Source organism: Lissotriton helveticus, chromosome 3_2 (genome assembly GCF_964261635.1).
Source record: "Lissotriton helveticus chromosome 3_2, aLisHel1.1, whole genome shotgun sequence".
NCBI lineage: Eukaryota > Metazoa > Chordata > Amphibia > Caudata > Salamandridae > Lissotriton > Lissotriton helveticus.
Window position 1 is genome coordinate 29,357,024 of NC_136062.1, and position 21,280 is coordinate 29,378,303.

At 44.0% G+C, this 21,280-nt stretch overlaps 1 protein-coding gene across 2 annotated transcripts in view; it reads right to left on the reverse strand.

The window, feature by feature from the left end:
- SPPL2A (signal peptide peptidase like 2A) overlaps positions 1–21,280 on the reverse strand; it is a 346,877-nt gene that overhangs the window by 317,545 nt on the left and 8,052 nt on the right. Inside the window, exon 1 of one of the 2 annotated variants that reach the window (XM_078684764.1) lies at positions 15,736–15,864. The exons of the other annotated variant lie outside the window; for it this stretch is intronic. The gene's annotated coding sequence lies outside the window, so the exon portion shown is untranslated. Of the gene's footprint in view, positions 1–15,735; positions 15,865–21,280 lie in introns of those variants that run through there. 2 annotated transcript variants of the gene reach the window in all.

Genomic DNA, 21,280 nt, shown 5'->3' on the forward strand with positions numbered 1-21,280 from the left:
CTGTTGGATTTTGTATCTCTTAAACCTGTGTCAAAACGTCTATGTTCATGCTGAAACTATTATAGATGTTGGGACCACAAGCACAATGCCTTGTGTCTACACTTTTACACTAAATTAAAGTCAAGAATAAGGCACCCAAAGGAGGTCAGGAGAAGAGCTGCCAGGTCAGCTCCTTACTGTAACACAGACATATTAGTAACACAAAACAGGAGACAGTAGTGACACTATGTGCCCCAACGCCACAGCTGCACGTCTGCCCTGTGATGAATTTCCACCGAACAGAACCCAGACACCTCCTTTAGTACAAGTGGAGACGTAAGACGAAGCTCCTGGTGAGCTTTACCCATCAGAGTCGGTACCACTCCGCACCAAGGCCACAGCTTCAGCTGGCCAGGCATCTGTTATGGCTTCAGAGCAGAGCGAGCACATTCCTCTGACAAGATCCAGTTCTTTCTGGTCAGTAAAGTGCGAAAAACAAGTGAAAGGGAAAACATGCCCTTCTCATCTAGTGAAGCCGAGAAAATGGCGAGAGCTCAGAAAATGTAGTCACCCAAGCATATGCCACTATTCACGCAAAAGAGCAAAATTAGTATGCAAGATGACATAAGATCATGCCAAAGCCAATAGCAAGCACTGCGGTTAAGCAAGATAAAGTCAGAATCTGAAAGGGACATAATCAAGCCCTACTCCATAGCTTATTCTTACTAGGCAGGCCTACACATCACTAGATTATGCTAAAATATGCTAAATAAAACTGAGATGGTGATAGGCTAAGGTCATCATCATGCCATTTATCCACATAAATGGCACATTCATTGCAAAGGCCTAAAGAACCAGACAGAATGGAACCAGGTAATCACATAAGTGATTGCAAGCTTTTTCTCCAACCTTTTTCTAACCATGATGTACACCAGAATACAATAATGTGCGCCATAAGGACAAAACCTATTTCTGGTGCAATTAGGAATGATATAATGGATTTTACAGATAAGCAATGTCATGGGAGCCCACACCACTCTATAAAAATGGAAAAGATTGCAATGGCTATTGACATTAGTCAACCACATTCAAAAGCTTCTGTTTCCCATCTATATTATTATTATTATTATTATTATATTTAATTTTATAGAGCGCACAGCTACCCTGAGGTTTCCCGGCGCTAAACCAATAAGGAGAGTGTACAGTAGCAGAAATTAAAGATCAAAGAGCCACGTTTTAACATCCCTTCTGAATTTTAGATAGTTGGATTCCGTCCGAATGGAAAGAGGAAGAGAATTCCACAGGGATGGGGCCAGAAAAGCAAAAGATCGACCTCCCATTCTAGCTCTTTTCGTCCTGGGGATCCGAAGTTTATGTTGGCTAGATGAACGGAGAGTGCGGGAAGGAAGGTACGGATGAATAAGAGATTTCAAATACTGGGGGGCTTTGCCAGTGTTAATTTTGTGTACAAAACAAAGAGCCTTGAATTTGCATCGATTGTCAATGTTTAGCCAGTGAAGACTACGACGGTGCAAGGAAGTGGAGGATTTGTAGGGTAGGTTACATAGGAGACGGACTGCCATGTTCTGAACCGTTTGTAGTTTTCGAATGACCTCTTTACCCGCACCCAGGAAGAGAACATTGCCATAGTCGAGGCGAGATGTTATTAACGCCTGGACTACGGTTTTCTGGGTTTCAAGAGGGAGCATCAGGTGATTTTCCTCAACCATTTGAGGATGGTTGTACAAATGGAGGAGACTCTCACGGCATGTTGTCTCATGGACAGCTGATCATCGAATATTATTCCCAGGTTACGAGCAGTTTTCGAAGGGTTGGGAGAGGTGCCCATTTGAACAGGCCAGTGGGAGGGTCCCCATAAGGCAGGATTGTTGCCAAATATACCCCTTAAGTGCTATTTGGATAGTTTTTCCACTACCAAAACAGAATTTCAGTGCAAACATCTTTAATGGCACCCAATGATCAGTACTGAACCCACTCCATAGAACATCAATTGTGTTTCTGAATTTTGGAGATGTCTTAATGACCCAAGATTCAATTCTCCACGAGTGCTAACTCTGCTCAACTTCAATTCCACGCAGTCAACCAGGAAATCTTGATCCAATGCACTTAATATCAAAAGGTATCAAAGGCAGGGCAGTCATGTGGCTCAAAGCATGCAACACGTTGATTTATGCAACCAAAATCCAGTCATAAAAACATGGAAATTTTACCAACACTTCAAAGAAGGGGATGTTGAGTTGAGTAGTCAGTGGTCCATGAAACCACTGCCAATGCAAAAAAAAAATTACATGAAGCCCGTTTCCTTTAAGGAACAGGGATGCATTACAAAAAATATTATTTGATTTAAAATGTGATCAAGGACATGTAGCTAAGAACCGCAGCCCAGTGCTAGTCTTTTTTAGAAAGTAAACTGCTTTTTAGGTCTCGCCTAGAGTTGCTGCGCAGATGCGCAGCTCGCTCAACAAGATTTATTGCAGAAGAGTACTTTTACATAAGGGCTTTAAGCCCCGCCCCTCTTTTCCATTGGCTGGCATCACCGTTTATGCTAAACGGTGGCCATGTGAGCTATGTGTGTTCCCTCCCTAAGCGATTTCTTATCTTTATGGGGCCATGTGTTTGAAACACATGGCCCCATGAAGACAAGAAATCGCTTATGACAGAAGGAAAGCAGGCCGTGTGTTTATTTTTGCATAGCGTTTCACTTTAAAGTGAAAGCGCGATGCAAAAATAAACAGTGGCTGACTGGCGAGCGATTGTTTTTGCATGCGTTCTTTCCTTGTCTTAACTCGCAACCGGCTCCTAATCCTCGTTTGGCAATCCCAGCTGAAATGAGCCAGATTTGTGGAACTGCTTATTTATCAATCCCAGATTAAGCTCCTGCCAATTTAATGATATGGGACTGAGGCATCTACATGGGTAATTACGCGCTTGCAACGGTCTGCACACCAGTTATATCCAGGCCACTAACATATAATAGCGACATTTACAAATAAAACATAGGAACTGCTTTTCCATCAACATTTTCTGAGGTGACATGCGCCACCGGAGATAAACACTGAGCTCTGTTCTACAAAGAGGAACACTTAGTTGTTGGGCGGCAAAGAAGAAAACAGCAATAAAATGTCCTGCTATCAGCAAACAACCTTTACTTATTGGTGGACATAAAAAGAATAGGTGTGAAATGAACAACAGGCAGACATGCGTGGCCCTGGCAAAACTGCCAGACAGCTGTTGGAGCCGAGGCGTATATGGCAACAGCCAGTGCACACCAATCAGAGCCGTCATTGGGAGCGCAACCTCACGACCCCTTGAGCAGAGGTTGAGGAGATTGACACATTCACATAGGGACGCTGCAGGCAATGGAGGTCTGCGCATGACACCTTGAAGGGGATTCTTTTGCTTGTCCTCCGAGTTCCTTGTCCAAATAGTTTGTATAACAGGCATTTTTTTTTCAGTAACGTTCTGAAGTTATTTGTTGTATTGGCAAGACTCGGCGACCCCCACCGTTTATTCCGGAATGCCAAACATCATCAGGGTGATTGACAGTGTACCTTCGAGGAAATGTTTTAATTTGGAGCACCCCCATAGAATTCCACCCCATGAAGAGCTGTGAATTATTCAAAGTATTTATTTTCCCCAAAGTGGTTGCAAATGTTGTTTTTGTGTGCGTTGATCGGCGTGATGATGCCTATTTCTTAAAGATAGATGAAAAAGACATCTGGCCTAATTTAGTGGTGGGCAGTCAAGGAGAATCCGGACAAACAAGACATATGTCTCACATCCAGTGGTGCACTGTAGTATTTCTTGCTATGGCTGTTTTCTCTGCCCTCATGTCAGTGTGCTTTGCTTATCTACTTCTACTTTAATCTTCATTGTCATTTAAGAGAAACACGTTTTCCAAGAAGGTTTCTTGCCCGATTGGTTTTGCCCTCCTAACTGGGACCCTTTTAAGGAACATTTGACACCTTTCAAGTGTACCATTAAATGCAGAACGCCTCTATGGTACTAGAAGGAGCCACCCTTTCCCTGTGCAGTCTAGAAGAAAGCTTGACAGTCCTTCAAAGCATCCGGTTCTTGACCAGCTGGTGTCTGAGATTTTTGTCTCACAACTTGCTATAGCTGCTCTACATTCACCTTTTAAACATGTTATCAATTTTAACCTGACATAAATTTAGGGGCATATTTACGAGTCCTGTTGCGTTGAGCTCGTGTACTGTTTTCCATTGGTCTGCGATGAAAGACAAGCAGCACGCACCTCAGTTGCTGTCCAGTGTTATTTTCTGCTTCATGACGACTGGCAGATTTTAGAGTCCTTGTGATTGTAGCACGAAAGTGAGTACTAAATTCTGTTCTTACTGAGATTGGCAAATTCTGAACATTCCCAGTGGGCGGGGTCTAAACAGCCACCGAGTAGGGGATGGTAATAATCTCTATATATTTCGCATCACTTCTGAATTTCAGTGATACAAAAATATAGGACACACGTCCAGGGCACCCACAATGGTCGCAGGGGTCACATGTCCATATCATGGTACATGACTGCGTTCGTAACGCATGAGCAGCATTTTAATATGAGGAGAGGATGTGGTACGTCGGCTAGACATCCGACTTTGATGCCGGAAACCAAGGTTCGAGCGTCTGGTCGCGTCAACATCTTATGATTCTGGGGAAATCACTTCATCTCCCCTTGCTTGAATGTGTCCTTGTGTAACTTAACCGGTGCTCATGTAAAGCGCTCCAATACCTTCAAGTCAAGTTTGCGCTATATAAATCTGCATAAAAAAAAAATAATAATAATAGCTTCCCTGTTTTACACCTATGTATCAATGTATGCTTTCTTCCACAGGCCTCGAGGACAGTCTACTCTGGTTAAGTTCTCATGTTGCACCCTTTAGTTTAAAACAGGACTTGAATGAAGGGAGGAACGAGGAGGCTATATCAGCTGGGGGGGGGGGGGCAACCTTAAAAGTTAAAACAGCACAAGGTATGGTGGAAGGAGCTGCATTCATGCATGTTAATTTCTGTTTGTTGGTGGTGGTGCATTTGAAGTCATGTTGGGTTTGGGTCAGGAAGCGTGCATTTAAGGCTGTGTTGCCAGAAGAAAGAGGTACACTTGTTGTTTTTTTAAACTTCTGAGATCAGAAAGGCACATACGGCCCTGTTGGTCACCTTTCAGGGTTCCCAAGTTTATTATTCAAAATACAGTGGCGTGAAATGTAGGCCCGACGGCTTGTATGTATAAAACTGCTTTTGTGCATTGTATACAGGACTAATGTTTTGCAGTTACAAGACTTGTCCATGGATGTTGCTATCAGGGATTAAATGAAGTTTTGCATCATGAAGAGGGGCGGATTGTGCAATTTATACAATGTAAGGATCTAATGTTGCCACTGTGATAGAATTTCCACTTAGACTTTCTTCATTCCAAAACATAAAATACACAATATAACTTGTTTCATGTGCAGCTGCCTCATAAAAAAGCTGAAAGTGGCACTTTCACTTTGTTGTGGTCGCTGAATTCTCTTTGCGGATAGTCACGTTTCTTCTGTCCGTATCCTGCCACGTTAATACGGGTTTCTTCTTCAAGGGATGGCTTTGTTTTCTCCTAGCTTCCGAGGGATTCTCTTCTCAATTCAATGTGTTTGACTTTGCATACAATCTTGTTTTTAGAAGTTGCCCATTCTGGGAGCTTCACAAACTGGGCATGACGCTTCAGTTGCATCTATGTACGAATCTATATGTATGCATGCATACATGTATGTATTTATGTCCCATGTTTGTATAAATATATGTATTTGTGTGTGTACGCATGCATGTATATTAGTATATGCCCATATATGTATGCATATCTGTAAATATGTAAATAGACATGTATATACTCATGTATGCATCTATATCTACATATGTGCCATGTGCATATTTATGTAGCGCAAACCTGTGGTAAGCACATAACATTTCCCAAGCGAATATTGGCTATTTTTCCAAACAACTCCCCCCAAAAACATGGGTAAAAAACATTGTCATTTACAACACAAATCGCTCAAAATCTCGCAAACGCAAGACCTGTTGCATTGCAAATGCTTGTTACATTTCACAACAGTACTAAATACTATACAATTTAATCCAGTATATAGGGCAGTGTTCTTGGTTAGGATTCTCCCTTAAACGCGGTACACCCCCTGATTCAAGCTAGCCTGGCTGATGACGGCTGATTAACCAGAAAGCAGTCCCAGGATGCTTGTTTCCTGTCCAGGGAAGACTTGGCTTGGCAGTTAGGGCTGAACTGCTCCCATGAGGCACAGGGTCAGACTGATTTGCATATGGCCATGTCTGAACTGGGGTGGCGGAGTGAGCTAAAGAATGATGATGGATTAAACCCAGATCAGTTGACTGGGGGTGAGTGCGTGCAATGTTCAACACTCTGTCCATCAACCCCTTTGGTTGGGCTTTTAGGGTTCACTGATGAGTGAGGTTTAGGCGTGCAAGGTGTTTTTAGGTTATATGAATGGGTGAAGTGTAAGAGTGTTAAGGGGTATTGGAGTTCAGGGATGGGGGAGTTTAGGGCTAGTGAGGGTGTTCGAGGTTCAATTATTGGTAGCGGCTGGGGTGGTGAGTTATTAGGGAGTTTAGGATGGGTGGGGTTTCGGGTGGCGAAGAGTTTTAAGGATTATGGGATGGGTGGAGTTTAAATGTAGAAAGGGGGTTTTAGGGTTCAGGGATGAGTCGTTTAAGGTGATAAGGAGTTTTTATGGGACATGGATGGCTGTTTTTTTAAGGGCAGTGAGGGGTTTTTAGGGTTCAGGGATGTGTGGAGTTTGGGTGTGCTGAGGGTATGGATGGGGTTTAGTCATAGAAAAGTTTATAGGGTTCAAGAATGGAAGTAGTTGGGGGTAGTGAGTGATTTTATGGTTCAGGGATAGTGGGGTTTTAGGGTAAAAAGGCCTTTTAGGCTTCAGGGAGGAGTGTATCTAGGTGTTGTGAGAGGTTTTAGGGGGCATGGATTGATGGTGTTTAAGGATTGTGAGGGGCAGCGTTGGATGGTGTTTACGGGTGTGAAGGGTCGGCGAAATAAAAGCACCCACAGTAATTGTTTGACAATGTAAAAGATATAACTATGAAATAATGTCACCTGAAGTAAAGCACTGAAATAAATATCTCTGACAAAACTGGTTCTGAAAGTAATACCTCCAACTATTGCGCCACCAATTACAACTAAAAAGACATTCTGTGAATTGATTGAAAATGAAAAGATATTCTGATGGAACTGAACTGCAGGGTGGGGAAGAAATGATAGGAGAAGGGAGGACTCGCAGGGGAAACACCCTCACTTTCCAACTATGTGTACCATGGATTGTTTTCACCTCTGTATCCGTGTCAATCGTATTGATGTGTCCTGTGACTGTTGAATAGTGTAAAAAAAAAAAAGAAAGAAAATGAAAATGGTAAATGCCATTAATTCAGAAAATTTCTATTCAACAGTGAAGATGAAATGGTTTCTCAGTAATGGTATTCCGGGAAATAGTTTTTTCTATGAAATCACATACAACCGTCTAGCTATCCACTCTCCAGCCACAGAGATGCAGACAATACACTTACACTCTCCGAGGAAACCTTTCTCAGTCTACACCTTGGCCAAGCCAAAACAAGGGCATCCACAATGGATTCCACTGGTGTCAGTAGTCGCACTGCTTAATTTGAGTCGGTGGAGCCAACGGGCACTTATTTTTGGGGACTGCAACTAATTTTTCTTAATTGGATATTGCCCAAGAGGGGAATAAACACAGAAACGGGGAAGAAGGAGGAAGCAAAAGACGAAAAACTGTCACAAAAGGAGAATGTAGAGATGAGCAAGAGGGAGATATAAGGGCAGGCAGTGTCTGAAAGATGATTAAAGAGGACCGAGGTGAATTCAGGACTATGTAGTCTTGATATTTGGCGCACTGACATTTAGTAGTGCAGGCCGCAGGCTTCTGAGCAGAGTTTGGTCAACAGCACTCATTCTTTTACAAATTAAGCACTGAGTACTCAGATTCAGTCACACTCCGAGCCCCACTACTGCACACTTGCTACATGCACATTACACACGCACAAGCACCCGAGATACACACAGGATGTCAGTGCAAGTTTCTGGGTATTAACATAACAGTAGAACTTTACACAAGATGAGCCAGTCGGCTAAACACTCAGTGACACAGTAAAAAAGGTTTGGTCAGACTATCAATCCTAATGTGGTGATATGCATACAGCAAAACCAAAGGGGATGATGGACGGAGTGTTGAACAATGCAAGCACTCCCCCAGTCAACTGATCTGGGTTTAATCCATCATCATTCTAGGGGGTGAGTGTCTGAAAAGTTTCAGTGCTCCGTCTATCATCCCCTTTGGTTTTGTTTTATTCGTCCTAAGTTGGCAAGGTATGCCCAGACATGGGTCCTTTGCTCGCTTTGCCACTGGATTCAAGCTAGCCTGGCTGATGACAGCTGATTAGCCAGAAACCGGTCCCAAGATGCTTGTTTCCGGTCCAGGGAAGACATGGTTTGGCAGTTCGGGCTGAACTGTTGAGGCACAGGTCAGACTGAATTGCATATAGCCATGTCTCAACTGGGGTGGCGGAGTGAGCGTGCCAGAATTCGCATGTATAGGCAGGGTTTAGGTGAGATGTCAAATAGAACAAACAAGCCAAAAACACAGACTGCGTTTTTCAAAGACTGTATTTATATATGAGTATACAGTGAAAGCAATTATTACACTAAATATCAAAGGCTATTTACAGTTGTGTAATGTGTCCCAAGCGAAATTATGAACCAAAAACATAGAAATAACGTTTGTGAAACAATATGTGAAAGGCTTCAAATAAAGTTTTTGTATCCAAAAGCGACCACTCTCATTTTTCACAATACATAACATTTATATGGTTATAGAATGCCTGTTTCAGCAGTTCGCCTTTCTTAGTGGTCGACTGCGTTTTGACCCCAATAAGGATGTAGGGTCTCTTCAGAACCTATAATTTTGGGGACATCTGATTGTCGAATTGCTAGAATATCAGTGCTGGGAGTGAAGAACCATGTGCAGGTGAATTTAAAATATTCACTCACTAGGAAACCCGGCCGGGTTCCCTATAGAGCTTGCGAGTTTCAGCAATTCTGGGAAGCTCAATGGCTGTCATCTATGTTGTACTGCTGGGATTCCTTGTTGTAGTCAGCACAGGTGAATAAATCGCATTGGTCGCTGGCTGCGCAAATTAACTTTCGAAATTATGTAGGGAGCGCCAGCAACCGGACCGCTTATGTCGGATCTCGGAGGTGCACCCTAATAAATACCAAGCTCAGTTCTGGTATTTTATCACAGAGCAGTCAGGCTTTACTAGAGGATCATGTGTTAAGCATTAAAGAGTACCAACATGGACAATAAGTAATCGTACGACTCAAAAGAAATCCAACACTAATTTATCAAAATAAAGCAGATTTTTATATAAATGTAGACATTAAAACAAAGACAACTGAATGAGTATAACTATGGTTATGGATTTTTGCAGGAAAAATAAATCAGTGCATTTAGTTCTTGCAAAACAATGATGTTGCGTTCAATAGGAAAACACACTGGTGCCACTCGGTCATTTGCAGGTAGAGTCCAGTGGAAACCACTGGGGGGCAAGGTGATGCAGGTTTCAGGACCAGGCTCCGACAGTCAGTTGAATTTTACCTGGCTCATAGGGCCCGGATGCAGAGTAGTCCTGACTGTCCCTGGTTCTGAACACGGGAGCTCTGTGCACTGGTTTTGCTGCTTGGACGGTGCAGGCAGGAAAAGGGTTGCAAAATCACAACAGTGGGGCCACTGAGGTGGGGGCTTGAAGATACTGCTGGGTTCCCTCGAGGCACAGTGTTGAATAAAGCCTGACTGGCCACCAACAAGCCTTGCTAGCAGCAAACATAGCTTTAGGGTACTCTGACATCCTGGAGTCTAGGGGCAAACAGTAGCCGCCTAAACATGCTGGAGGTCAAGACTATGTTTCCCACAATGTACTAGACCGTTTACTTTTGGGTGATCCCTCAACAGGGTTGATGGCCTGTAATATTTTGGTCCCGGGAGTGCAATTTTTCTGTGGGCTGCAGGAGACTAGTAAATCTAGGCCTAGCGAGTTCTGGAGTAACCTTTGGCTTGCAGAGAGGTTCCTCTTTCCACTGGAGCCAATCTCTGGTCCAGGGTGAGTCGTGGTAGTGCAGCAGCAGGGTTGTTGCCATGGGTGCAGAGTATCGCACTGTATGGAGGTCCTGAAGTCACAGGTCTCTTCTTTGTCCTTGGTCGCAATTCAAGCAGCTCTGAGGTTCTGGTGCCAGAGGAGCCCCTTAAATGCTAGATTTAGGTGTTCTACGGGTGTGGGTGCTAGTGGCCAATGGGCTACTATTTACAGTGGCTAATCTACCCATGAGGGGTCCACTTCCTGCTGAGTGTGGCACCTTTTCTACCAAGAAGCTGTTTTTAAAAGTGTATCACTTTTAAAAATACCAGAACTCTTCTTTGTCTGTACAGACCAGATAACCCATCTTAGGTGTGTGGTTAGCCTTCTGGGGGTGTGTGCCTCCTGACTATTTAATTTTCCCACTTGTTGGGTTACAAATATGCCTAGGGTAGGAGGCTGGCTCTTTCTTCTAGGAGGAAGCATAGTTACATAAAAAAATGTAAACCCAGTATTTGTAAAGCGCGAACAGCTACCCGAAGGCATTACGATGCTGGGGTCCGTCGGGAAGATTAAGCAAGCTATTGCCCAGAGTCACATGGTGCTGGGCTGACCTGACGCAGGTGCAGGGGATTGAACAGTGAGCCCCAGATTCCAGCGTCAGTCGCACTGGCCACGGCGCCACACCTTTTCAGGGCAGAGGCAGCGAATACTTTGAAGCTCACCGCCTTGATGTGCCACTTCATTGGCCATCCTGTCAGGAAGAGAGGTGACACCTTTCGCCCAGGCAAGCCTCTGTTTCTGCCTCCTGAAAGCATTCAGACCTCTTAGCAGGAGGTCAGATTCCTGCCTTGGCTTCAGCAGTGGCAGGCTGCCAGCAAGAGCACAGGAAAGGCTTTGGAGTGGAACCATAACAGAGTTGGCAACCTGGGGGTGCCCAGGTGCTTGCCCATGTTATCCTATGGCCCCTGAACACTTATTGCAGCCCCTAATGGAAGGAGGCTCTTGCAGGGACATATAGGCTTGCACTTATAGGCCACACAATCAATATAAAGCACCCTCCTACTGGGCTTAGGAGGTCTACCTTAGGAGTGACTGGCATACATTTAACAAGCATTTACAATGCCACGGTCTCGGCATTGCAAAAGTTAGAGCTATTAGCATTGCAAATTAACGCGAGTTTAAGGTCTTGACATTGTAAATGACAAGGTCATTTATTTATGTTGTGAAAACAAAAATATAAATAAAAGTCATTATCATTTACAATGCCAATAGCTCAAAGTCGCGTAATGTGTATGGCGAACTACAGTAGCCTCCTGAAGAGTGCCCTTTCACTTGGTCGTCAGTTTACAGTGTACTTTTGAGGAAGGTTAACGTAGACTTATTTCAGTCAGCCCCACATGCACCATCGCCCCCTGAGGAGAGTTGAACGTCTTTCTTGTCTGTCCCCACGGCTGCTGGGGGCCCACGCCCTCCACCCCACACCCCTAGGTTTTAGTTTCCTCGCCCTGGCATTTCTGAAACACTCTTTGCAGGGCACGGTGGCGTCGTGAGTACGCGTCCTGCAGTCTGCACCGGCTGCCTTTGCATGACTCCGCCTCATTTGCGTGTGTACTTTTCTTGGATTTACAAAGCAAATTATGTATGGGTCGTCAACTAACCAAAACAGCGCTAAAGACAGGTGATTTCAGGCTTTTGACTCTCGTCGAATCGTCGATCCCTGGCTTTCACAAACGGACACCACAGGTGCAGGACGCAACGCTCCCTGCTCAGATCACGTGACAGGGGCCCCGAGCTCGCTGCAGGGACCTCGGGGCTGACAGGTACCCATCAAGTTTGAAGACCAATGCATTGCAACCAGGACAGGTTTATTATTTGGCGCCCTCTGGTGGTTAAACTTCAGGCCCTGGAAACGAGACCACAATTTACTTTTAATCCAAGCTTGCCCCCTTGACCAGAGGTGAGTTGTTCTCGGCTTGTCACGCTGACCTCCAATCACTATGCAAGATGTCGAGCATAAGTCTGGGCTTTAAGAAACACCTGGACACCACATATCATCACTGTGCACGCGCGCGCTCTGCATCGGAATGCTGCGGTTGCGCCCGGCTGTGTGATCGAAGCACCTTTCGCACGCTGTGTATCACATATTTTGAAAGCGCTTCAAACTCAGATTTACATTTCTAAGCACTGCAACCAGCAACACATTATAACTCGGTGCACCGTGTTCGCTCTCAAGAAAGATGAGTCTGAACTGAGGCCGGGGCACGCTGGGCAGGGATCTTTCTACAACCACAGAGGGATATTGTAAATTAGGGATATTGCGCCCGAGCTGGCTATGGATTTCATCCTTCCGAGGTCAATGTAAGTAATAGAGACAGGCAGTAGAGTTAGATAAAAGCAACTTCTGAAACCCCAGCGCACGGACAGCGGAGCTCGATTACGCGCTCTATAAACTTGTCGGTCTGTTTGCTCCACGTGCGGCGCCGCAGATGCTCCGTTAACCTTGGGCGCGAGGACTTCAGAAGCTTCTGATCTTCGTCTTCAGCATCCTTGGAAGAGCGTCACTCCCGCACCACAACCTCTGCTCCCGTTCGCAGCATCCACCGCTGCGGTGGCTGGTCGCCAGCCAGAGGCGTCCCTCGTGGGATGAGCGCCAACATGGAGCTCCGGGGCGCAGAGCGCTATAAGCGTCACCCCCAATCCCCTTACTCACTGGTACCAGCCCCGCCCGTGATCAAACAAGAATGTTTAGGAAAATATGTATGCTCTTGTTAAACCAGTAAGCGACAGCTGCAAGCCTCAAACTCTCGGAGCGCCCTCACACATTCTCACCCGCAGGCAAGGCACGAGAGTGCCTGCAGCGGTCTCGCTTCCTCGCAGACTGCCTGCTCCCCGGAAGCATAAGCAATTCCTGCCTGCTCAGGCAAGCAGTCGGCGAAGGGCGCTCCTGCTCAGCTGGCTTCCCGCGGCCAGTCTCTTGTCGCAGTCCCCCCTCCCCTCACACACACAGACAGAGCGCTTCCCTCCTCGCGGGCTCCGTGGCTGCACCCTCTCTGCAGTGATCTGTGTGTGTGCTGCAGGTCACAGGTGTGAATCGTGCAGAGTGATCACACATCGGAAGATGTATAGCGCCCTGATGCTCTCTCAGCAGCACAGTGGCGCTTTATAAAAACTTTCCAATGGAGATGCCAATGCAGGTAGTCAGGCAAAGTCGCCTGTGACGGGGGCGGGGCTGCGTACGTAACCGGAAGAGAAGGCGGAGTGAAAGCGTCTCGCGACGCCAGAAGGAGAGCGGAGTCCCTCAGAATTGATCTGGTAAGTTACAAAGGGCTGGGGGAGAGGGGGCTCGGTTCCCTCGTTGTGTGTGTGCCTGTGTGGGAGAGGGGGGTGCACTCGTGTGTGTATGTGTGCGGGGGGGGTGGGTGTCTCTGTATGTATGTGCGTGGGCGCTTGTGTGTGTATGCGCATGCGTGTGTGCTTCCCAGGAGACAGCGCCAGGCCGCAGCGCTCGTTCGCGTGCGCGTGTCACTTTGAAATCGCCTCCAAGGCGATGCACGCGGCCAGGATTGTCTCCTGGGAAGCACACATGCCGACAAAAGAGTCTCGGCGGAGACACGCTTCCGCGCGTTCAGCCGAGCCCTAAAAATAGTGCTGTGACCTTGCCACTCATTATGAGGGTTAAGTCAAGATTGAGCAGTTTTCACTACTCCTGCAGTCAGCAATAGCAGGTCTGGTATCATCTCTTTATTTGGGTCACTCAGGGTGGCACAATCAGTGCTGCAGGCCCTGGTGACCCCTTTAACTGGCATGCCCTGGGTACCACATGTACGGCTTACCAGGAATTTCTAGGGGGGTTAAAGTCCCTGTTATTTGGGGTTCCAATTCTCGTACAACATACTTTAGGGAGAGAACACTGGTACTGGGGCCTGGCTAGCAGGTTTCGGTGCACTTTCAGAGTCAAAACCATCAGCACTGGAGTTCAAATAGGGCCAAATGTGGGAATGAAACCTGCAAAAATCCTGTCTCCTTACAGTCACACTTACTTCTTGTTGACAATTTGTAATACATACGAGTGGTACAAGTAGGAGATATCTTTGAATTCCTCAGTTTGCCCATAAATGAGGAATACCATGCATAATGAAATGATAAAAACAACAGAGAGACCAAAAATTATTTCGGTCATTTAAAAATTGTTTGTTTTTAAATAAACATTTTTTTTTTTATTCAGAACACATCAACAACATCATTGAACATGTTGAAACTTAGGTGCACAAGAAAGTCAGCAAACAAATATGTTCATAGATGTTTTTAAATAAAACCCATCCCATCAAACAAGGAATAGAACAGTACATAGGATGGTCGTAGTAAATATTTAAAGCCTCGCATGACATTGGAACAACAGGGAAATGTAGTCATCAAGCCATCTGAAATGTGTATTAATTCAGAAGCACACTGTTAACCATCAGTATTATCATTCTCGTTGCTTGAGGCACCCTCGGGACGATCACACAATCCCAACCACACTTCTACATCCTCCTGTAGTGTATCAGCAGTTCTTCTATTCCTCATGTGAATCTCTTCTGCCAGGGACCCCTCAGCCGAATGTCTCTCCAGTGGACCAGCGAAGGTGCCCTCTTCCCCATCCATGTGATAGCCACGCGTCTCCTGGCTAATAAAAGCGCTATCTGCAGGAACCTATACGACATGTCCCTCTCCTTGAGTCTCGCCATATTGCCCAGCAGGCAAAACTGAGGCAGGAGGGTTCCCTGCAGTGCAGTGGTACGCAAATCTATTCACTACCTGAGTCCAAAAAGTATGCATTAATTGGCAACCCCAAGCCAAATACAGAAAATCTACCCCATCAATTTTACAAAGGGGACAGGAAGATGTTCGGTAAGGAAATAAGCAGCTTAGTTTTAAGGGAGTCATAAGTGTGACTAAGGAAATTAAAGTGGATAAGCTGAAACTGCTTTGCAGGTCAACATTGCCTCCTGAGTGCCAAAACGAGGAGGGGCTGCTGAGAGTCTTTCATGTCTCTCTGGCGCATTCAGCAAACCCAGCATAATCTAGAAAGTGTCTAGGGCCCACATCAAACTCCATCTGAGCTACTTCAAAAGAGATAAAGATATAATTTGGATATAGATCGCCCCTGAAGTAGACGGACCTCTGGTGGATGGGGTCTCTGGAGCACATATATTATTAAATGGATATTCCTATTAATCACTTCAGGTGGTCTCTATTCTTTCCACATTGGTGATGAGGAAGGGATACAAGACCCTCCCAGAGACACCAACATCAACCTATTTAAGGTGGCAGAACCCAACGGTGAGCGGAGGAGGTTCTCTTTTGACAGACAAGAACCACGAAGATCCAATGAAGCTGATTCTTCATTGTTTTGACTACAATGAACTGTATTGGTTTGTACTGTATCCTGGGTGAGCTAAAGTTTGACGCAGCGGTGTGATTATCAACCGTTGGTTGAGCGCGAGCAGACATTGTCTCAGTGATTTAAATGTAGCGAGAGCGGCAGCACGAACAAGATATTACGGTATACCTTACCTCATGGTGCCTGCTGTGCACTTGTGCGGTCCACTTGTGTGAGGTACTTCATGCAGGAATTGTCTTGAACGCCCCGCATGGAATGGGATTGCTGAAGAAGCTGGTGCGGAGCGGCATACTGTGGGGTTAGTGACGTTTGTGATTTCATGAGGTTTCTACCGTGACCGGGTGAGGTCACGCTCTTGCGGCCATCTTGCTTCAGGCCGTTGCATACATTACTGTGGCCATCTTGCCTAGGGCTGTTGTGATGCGTACACTTTTTGATCTTCTGTTTCAAAGTTCCTCATTTTCCAACAACCTGTGTACAATTTATTTTAAGTCCTTGTGAATCAGGCGCACGCAGTGATATTTTGATGCTGACGTGCACAGCTTATTAAGGTGCCTCTCAGTGTCTTATAAGTGCAGGCAAGAAGCTTTGTAATGCTGATGTGCACAGCTTGTTCAATCACGGCAATTAGGCTACAGGTGCACGTATTTCAGCGCTTTGTATCACTGATATTCACAGCTCTTTGACACATCGGGCAATTTTGTCTCAGCGCTCAGGTGGTGAAGTGCACAGCTGCGCAGCCCACGAAAGGTACATTTAACTAAAGTTCTTGAAAAGGAAATCAGCAGTGTATCTGTTGTAAATTGAAGTGGTGTTGTGGTGCTAAGATTTTATCTGTGGCATATTTCTTTGCTGTATCAAAATGATGAATGTTACTGCTCCTTCATTATTTCTTCCGTCCCCTGGTGAGTCTGTATTATATTGGCAAAAGTGGAAGGAGGTGTTCAAACATTATGCCAGAGTTTGTGGCATCTCTCCAAGTGTCTAGAGAAAAATATATTTATTAATGCAATGTTTGGGAACGGAAGGGCAAGAGGTGTTTGATCATTTGCCTGATTTGCCTACACAGGATGGTAATGATCTTAATGATTACGAAATGTATATGGAAAAGCTTGACCTACATTATTTGCCAAATTTGAGTACTGTTTTATAGCGTTATCACTTCGGAAGAAGAATGCAGCATGTTGGAGAATCGGTGGAAGCATATATATCAGCCCTCATGAAATTTGCTTTGACGTGTATTTTGGTGGTACATTGGATGAGAGACTAGTTGATCAATTCCTGGTAGGCTGTGTTTTGGATAAAGCAAGTGAGGCATTTTGGTTGAAGGACAACTCCACTCTTAATGATCAAGTGACTACGGCGAAGTATTGTGAGCATTCAGAAGCATATGTGGAGGTTATCTGGAACCATAAAGGGGGTGAAGAAAAGAAAGACTCTGTGCATGTTGTGAAATCAAAACGTACTGGGGGTTTCATTGGGAAACAGCCCGTAGACAACAGCAGGAAATAAGGTCAAACAAGAAACCTCCGATTAAGTGTTGTAGATGTGGTAATGTGGGTCATGTAGCCAACTTCAAAGATTGTTTTGTAAAACGAGTGGGAAAAAGAGGTTCTTCATATCCTGCTATAGATCTGAGAATAAGAAAACAAAGAATGTGAGCAAAGTGCTTTATGATTCAGATGATAAGTCTAATGAATTGGTCTTGCAAATAGAGGGGCAGAAAGGTGATGGACCGCTGGGTGTAGTGAAAAGAAACTACTCACCAGCAGAAATGTTTTTTGATTCAGGTGCAAAGATCACTAATTCCTAGGAAGTTTTTTTAAGACAATCTCAAGGGTGTGATAGTCGCCCCATCAAGTATTCCAGATAAAATGTATGTGTCTTTTTAGGGCGATTCCCTAATCAGTTGATTTCACCAAAGGGAACAGTCGGCGTATCTTGATCCAAATGAGTCTCCTTCTTACTCTTTCCTGAAGATATCCGGAAACAACTTTTCATAGTTCAATCTTGCAGATTTAACTATGAAAAGTTGTTTCCAGATATCTTCAGGAAAGAGTTGGGTCAGCTGAAGAATAATGTGCACTGTATTAAACTTTAGTCTGGTGTGAGACCCAAGGTTGGTAAAGTGAGAATCGTGCCTTTAATGATTAAGGAAACCATGAAGATGGAATTAGATGAACTTTTACAAAATGGTGTCATACAAGAGATTAATCTAAAGGAGGGTAGGCCCGGAGACAGTAGCCAGGTCGGGCCTGTTTATACAATAATAACTATAAAGGAATACCTGACTACTCTTTTGTGCACCTGTATTTTATTTAAGCAGGTACAACAAACAGACTCCAGCTGTACGTCTTGCATGGATCTAGTTATTCAATTGACTTATTATTTATTTTATCAAATTTTGACTTTTTTCAGATCTTTCGAAAAGATTGCAAGATCAGGATAAACATTAAAAACAAACAACAAAACATTTCGTTCTGTGAATACTTTACGGTATGTTGCCGCTTGACGAACACATAGATTTGTACCCTTCTACACTGGAATCAGTCAATGCCTCCTCGGCGGTCTCCCCTGTCGTCTAAAACGCTCTCAATCACTTTCAGTTATACGTCAGCGTGCTGCGACGTACTTGTACCTGCCACACACACGGAATACAATAAAACATCTTGTCCTGAATGAAAACTAATTTCGGCACTTTGAGAGTAGTGTTTGGCATTTATAGAAGTGTTATTAATTTAGACACTGAACTGTTTACTAGAATGAAATGAAAGTTTCTCAAGCTTTGTGAAATCATATTGTGGCAATTGGTGCTTCACATCATATTAGTGTTTCATGTGTTTATGTATATGTTTTGTACTTCATTGACAGTTGATTTGGTCACGAAATGTTTTGTTATTTGTTTTTAATGTTTATCCTGATCTTGCAATCTCTTCGAAAGATCTGAAAAAAGTCAAAATTTGATAAAAATAAATAAGTCAATTGAATACCTAGATCCATGCAAGACATACAGCTGGATTCTGTTTGTTGTACCTGCTTAAATAAAATACAGGTGCACAAAAGAGTAGTCAGGTATTCCTTTATAGTTATTATACAAGAGATTAACACCTTCAATGCTAAGGCAATTCCCGCTGGGTGCTGGACTTATGGATTTCCCATTGTTCATGACAAGGTCAGCTCGTCATTAGCACAGCTCCAGTGTACTGCATGACGAGCTGACCTTGTCATGAGCATCCAAGTGGTTAAGGCAGCAGAATGCGTTTCTCCCATGGTTATGGCTCGAAAGGTGAATGGGGATGCTCGGCTTTGAGTGAACTTGAGGGAATTAAACAAGGCAGTGGTGGCAAATCCTTATCCATTGCCAAGTTTTACTGAGATGTTATGTTGTTTGGAAGGGGCAAAATAGTTCACTTCTTTGGACCTAACTTCTGCATATCATCAGATATCTTTACATCCCGTCGCAGGAGTTGACATCCTTTATTATGCCGTTTGGCACATACAAGTACATGCATTTGCCATTTGGATTAATTTCCTTCTCTGCTGTGTTCCAGAGGGCAATAGTGTTGGATGGTATTAGCGGATAACGTATTGGTGTCTGAGAGACCTCGAGTGAGCATGATTCCAGGCTGTGTGATGTATTAAGGAGATTGAGTGAGAGTGGATTTACCTTGAATCCTAAAAATGTACTTTGGGGTCTCAGAAATTGAGTATTTGGGACACTTGATTTCTGCTGTAGGGATTCGCCTAAGGGAAGCTTTGTCAATATTCTTAATAACATGTCAAGTCTCAGTTCCAAAGATGAGTTGGTGAAATCTTTAGGGACTATGGAAATTTTACAGCAAGTTCATTTCAAATTTTGCTGAAGGATGCAATAGCATGAGGAAGTTACCAAAGAAAGGTGTAGAATTTGAATAGTCAGAGAAATGTGAGAAGGAATTTGCACAGGTAAAGAATGATTTATCGGCTGTAGCAAATTTGTGCAATTTCCAACCAGGTGCTAAGCCGTTCTGAGAACAGATGCTAGTGCAAACAGTCTAGGTGCGGTAGTTTAACAAGTCATTGAGGGAAAGATAAATACAATTTTGTTTTTAATCTAGATCATTAAGTGGCGCGGAACTTAATTATTTGGTAATCGAAAAGGAGGTTTTGGCGGTTTATTGGGCCACAAGGAGACTGAAGTAATTCCTTCTGGGTAGTGTTTTTAAAATCAAAACAGATCACAAACCATTGCAAAAACTGTGTCAATGCCATATCTAGCTGAATGAGAAAATGGGTGTTGGCCTAGCAAGATTTTGAGTTCACAGTTTCATATGTACCTGGTTTGATGAACATAATTGCTGACTGTTGTTCAAGATTGTGTATGGAAAGAACGGTGAAGAAGGGGATACTGAAGATTAATTCAGGGATGAGGCTGTTAAAGTTTGTTTAGTTTTGGATTTTGTTGTCAAGGCTGAGTAATGCAAAGGTGCATTGAAAGAGGTCGTTCAGTTGAAAAGTGCTATTTGTAGGATAAAAGAAGGATGGTCTGGATGTGAAAAAGTGTGTCATGAGCTTAGAGGTTACTGGCAAGTAAGAAAGGAACTTTTTTGGAAGACAGTTTGGTGATTAGAAGGGGTAGGTTAATCCCACCTGAGTGGGAAGAATGTGTTTGATTGCATGGGCTCACAAAAGCCATAATGGTATATCAAAGAGTAGAAGAGAGAGTAAGGGAAAGTTATTGGTGGCTAGGAATGGACATCGTGATTGAGAGGGTTGTTCGCGATCGCTTGTAGGGTGGAAAATGTGACAGGATTCTGAAATTTAGGAAGCAACCCATGGTCATGCGAGATTTGGCTTCTGGCCTTTGGGTTGAATTAGCGCTCGATATTTTTGGTCCTCTTAGGGTGTCAAGTAGCTAAACATTTGTGATAACATGCATTGACATGTACTCAAGGTGGCCCCTAGTGAAGGTCATAAACTCGGTGCAAAATTGTGATGTTATCTTGTTCTTGGAGGGGTTATTTGAGAGAGAAGGGTTTACAGTTTCTTTGCTGACTGACAATGGGGTTCAGATGATCTCTAAGGTGATGGAAGTTTTTGGTGGAAAGAGGCATTCAGCATAGAAACATTGCTCTATATCATCCCAAAGCAACCGGTATGATTGAGGGTTTTAACAAAGTGGTTAAAGATTGCTTGCGGCAAGCATTAGCTAATGGTCTAAATTGGGTGAAGGATCTAAAAAAACTATTTTTTAATAATAAAGTTTTGCATGTACCTTCTGACTTCTCATTTGTCTACAGGGGTTACTCCTTTTTTGTTGTTAAAAAAGGTTTCCAAACAACATGGTAAGTGTAGCATGGGTGAACAATTTTAACAGTAAAAGTGTAAAATTATTGACTGTGGATGACAGAGTAAAACAGGAAAGTGAGAAATGCATGATGAGGGAGAAGAGTGTTTTCTGTAAAAGGAAGAAAGGTTTTGATGCACGGATGGCTGTGAAGAACACTAAGGTTAGTATGAGTGATTGGATTAAGATTAAAAAAGAAATCAGAGGAAAGCTGGTTTGTTAGAAAAGGTCAGTCAACCCATGTGAGTTACCAAGCTCTTCCATAATGCTGTAAAAACAGAGGCTCTTCACATTTGGAATTTAGGTTACAGTTGCATTATGGAAGAAGGCTTCTTGTGTGGATCCTGTGAATGGTGTCACTGAGTCTTGGAAGTGTACCAGGGTATTGTAGG